Here is a 4,390-nt window from a genome sequence, read left to right on the forward strand (position 1 = left end):
CACATAACCCTGTGTTTTTTTTACTTAAAAAAATGCATTACAACGAGACTGGTGGGGGGTGGGGGGTGAGTGAGTGGGATTCTTGAGCGATGGTTTTTTTGGGGGGAGGGTGGGAGGGGTATTGGTGTGATTATTGGAAAGCAAAGTCAGTCAGTGTTAGGGCAAAAGCTCATTCTGTCTCAATTCAGTGAGTGAGTGAGTGAGTGAGTGAGTGAGTGAGTGAGTGAGTGAGTGAGTGAGTGAGTGAGTGAGTGAGTGAGTGAGTGAGTGAGTGAGTGAGTGAGTGAGTGAGTGAGTGAGTGAGTGAGTGAGTGAGTGAGTGAGTGAGTGAGTGAGTGAGTGAGTGAGTGAGTGAGTGAGTGAGTGAGTGAGTGAGTGAGTGAGTGAGTGAGTGAGTGAGTGAGGACCAGGGAAAATGTATGGTTTACCAATGATAAGTAGACACAGCAGTGGGGTTGGTGTATGTGTAAGTGTAGCCCCTCAAAGAGAGAGAAAAACACAGTTAACATAAATCACTATTGACAAACCCAGTAACTGACTGACTACCAGTCTGTTTAGTTCCACCGTTGAAAATTCACCAATTTCTGCACACATTTTCTCTGGGTATTAATGCACTGTTCTTCTCCTACTACGCCATGCACTTTAAATTCAATTGTAGGTAAATTTTGTGCTCTAGATCTTAAGTTGATCGATGGGTTTTTTTTCTATCTAAAAAGACTTATTATTTATTGATAATTATATATTATATAAGATAGAGAGATGTAAATACGTTGCTTAAACGAAACTGTGATTTGTTTTCGATTCCAGAAAGATGTATATAAATATATATCTATATATTTAAAAAGCAACAAACAAACGAGAAAAAAAAGGGGGGGGATTAGTATTTAATATATTATTTAAGGATATCAGCCTCATGTTGTGTTGTGTTGGGCTGCAAAGCAATGAGGTATGTGAGCAACAGAAAGAGAAATCTCCTTTGATGTGTACGTCGAGATTTATCAATCAATCATTCAGACCAACACAGGAACAACCAACATGTACAACATATTTTTTTAAGTAATAATAATAATAATAATAATAATAATGGACAATAACTCACTCAGACCGTAAACCTCTGATTGTTATTGTTGTGAAGGTTAGAAAGAAGCCTTTAAATTGTTAGAACAGTTAAATGGCTTTGTGTGTGTGTGTGTGTGTGGTGTATGGTGGATGTGTGTGAGTGTGTGTATGTATATATGTGTGTGTGTGTGTGTGTGAATAAAGTCACTTAAGCAGCTTTTTTAAATATGTATATATATATATATAGGTGAGTAAATAAATGGCTTTGATCTCACATTAAAAGGAGGGGAAGGAGGAGGAGATATGTAGTTCTGCACTGACAGAAACCGACCAATGGTTCCTTTTCACAGAATGGGAACCTGTGCACTTTGCTGTGTGTGACGAGAAGAGATGTTGTGAAGCACTTGGACTCATGTGTGTTGCAGACAGTATTTTTGTCTCTCTCTCTCTCTCTCTCTCTGTGCCCTCCGAACCGAACAGTTCTCACCACCGACCACTTCAGTGCAGTGTCGAGTCCTTGGCTTTGTGATGGGCTGTTTTCAATTGAATTGCACATTCAGGACAAATCTATCAAATATATATCCTTTTCCCTTATCCCCTTAACCCTTACACCCCCTTCCTCTCCCCTCACCTTCCCCCACACACACCCACACACACACACACACACAATACACCCCCACAATACACCCACACACACACACACACACAATACACCCCCACAATACACACACACAATACACCCCCACACACACCCACACACAATACACCCACACAATACACACACACACAATACACCCCCACAATACACCCACACACACACCCACACACAATACACCCCCACAATACACCCACACACACACACACACACAATACACCCCTACAATACACCCACACAATACACCCCCACACACACCCACACACACACCCACACACAATACAACCCCACAATACACCCACACAATACACACCCACACAATACACCCCCACAATACACCCCCACAATACACCCACACACACACCCACACACAATACACCCCTACAACACACACACAATACACCCCCACAATACACCCCCACAATACACCCACACACACCCCCACACAATACACCCCCACAATACATCCCCACAATACACCCCCACAATACACCCACACACACACCCACACACAATACACCCCTACAACACACACACAATACACCCACACAATACACCCCCACAATACACCCCCACAATACACCCACACACACCCCCACACAATACACCCCCACAACACACACACACACACAATACACCCACACACACCCCCACACAATACACCCCTACAACACACACACACACACACAAATACACCCCCACAATACAACACACACACAATACACCCCCACAATACACCCACACACACCCACAATACACCCACACCCACACACACACCCACACACAATACACCCCCACAATACACCCCCACAACACACACACACAATACATCCCCATTCCTTAAAATGCACTTTACCGAACGAAATGGATATTTTAAAGAAATACCACGTTCACTGCACTCTCTTAATTATTCGCTAATCAAAAAACCCGCTGGAGGTGGATTTATTTTGATATTGTTGCATCCAATACTTTTAACAAATGGAAAATTAGTATTTTGCACCCCCCCCCCCCCCAAAAAAAAAAAAAGAGGGCATCTTGGATTGAAATAAACTGTATTTTTTAGGAAACTGTACGTTTATTTCTCTCTCTCTCTCTCTTTCATAGTATGTTGTGCTGTGTCCCGATGGGTGTAAAGGGAGGGCTAACGAATCGGATGGGACAAGTCTTATTTTGCGCATCGACTGTCTTGTCAGTCCAGAAGGACTTAGCAATGAGATGCTGTGTGTTGCTGGGAATAAGGATGGATTATTATTGTCCATTTCACCAGCTATTTGCAACGTTACTCACTCTGCAAGTGGGTGTGTGTGTGTGTGTGTATTTTTTTTAAAAAAGTCTTATTTTACCCAGATCTTTGCGCATTTCCAAATGGGCCACACACACACACACACAAAAAAGGGAGTCCTCATCCGACCTGCCATGTATTTTTTCTGGGAGAGAGAGAGAGAGAGAGAGAGCAATGGGTTTTGACACCTCTTTGCCTGACTCTCGATGCTGAAATCTATCAAATATTCAGCTGCAAAAGGAAATGGAGAGGTTCTGTGGTTCATTCGTCTCTCTCTCTTTCCCAAAGGCTGATGTCAATGGGATGACTTCGACTGGGGAGAGGTGTGTGTGTGGGGTGGGGGTGGGGGGGGTGGGGTGGGGGGTTGTGTGTGAATGGGGAGAGATGGTGAGGTTTGTGTGTGGGTGGGTGGGGGGTGGGGTGGGGGGTTGTGTGTGAATGGGGAGAGATGGTGAGGTTTGTGTGTGGGTGGGTGTATGTGGAAGTGGGTGAGTAGTGGGTGAGGGGGTGGGTGGGTGGGTGGATGGGTGAGAAACACACTTCAGATGTAAGGACTGTTTGAGGTTTTGTGTTATCTCTTTAGGCATTTTTGAATTTCAATTTACCAAACCAAATATAACCCCCTTCAGGGATCTCATATGAATATTTCATGAGATGGATGATGTAGGGTTTTTTTTTTTAGTACACACTATAGTGGAACTTTCCGACATGGGCAAAAAATAGAATCACCTTTTTTTCTTGAGATCGCCTCATTTCACGCGGCGTCGGGTTTAAGTCCAGGCGAACCGTGTCAGATTAGTGTTCGTCCAATCTGATACCATCGTTATTGCCACAGAGCGTTCAAGAAAAGTGTTATTTTCTATGTTCTTTTTAGAAATGCATTCCCCCTCCCCACCCATAAGATGTGATTAATGCTCCAATCCTGTGCTGGGGGGGGGGGGGGGGTGCGCTGCCTTATCAGAGACACCGCCCTTTGGATGAGACGTCTAACCGAGTTCCCGTCTGCTGCGGTCGCCTACAAGTACACAGTCACTACACATCCTGCGAAGCGCTTTGAGAAGTCTCAACCACGTGAAAAGGCGCCGTATCAAATGCAAGGGTTACTATCATGACTCCACTGCAGACGATTACCTTGAATCGGTGCTGGACGTGGTTTGTACACGTGCAACTCGGTTCATCGTGTAATTAAGGCTCTCGTCAATGTTCTCACTGAAGCTGAACTGTTGCCTTTCTCAGAGATAACAGGGGAGACAGTGGGAGGCTGCCACCCTGCGGCGGGATCCTGTCATGGCCGGGTGAGGAGACAGACCCGCTCCTTGGATAGATTCCTGTTTTATAGGGAAATAAATGACAACCTACCTCCCCCCACCCACCCAACTCCTGCCCCTCCCGCA

This window comes from Callorhinchus milii, unplaced genomic scaffold (genome assembly GCF_018977255.1).
Source record: "Callorhinchus milii isolate IMCB2004 unplaced genomic scaffold, IMCB_Cmil_1.0 Scaffold15, whole genome shotgun sequence".
Lineage (NCBI taxonomy): Eukaryota > Metazoa > Chordata > Chondrichthyes > Chimaeriformes > Callorhinchidae > Callorhinchus > Callorhinchus milii.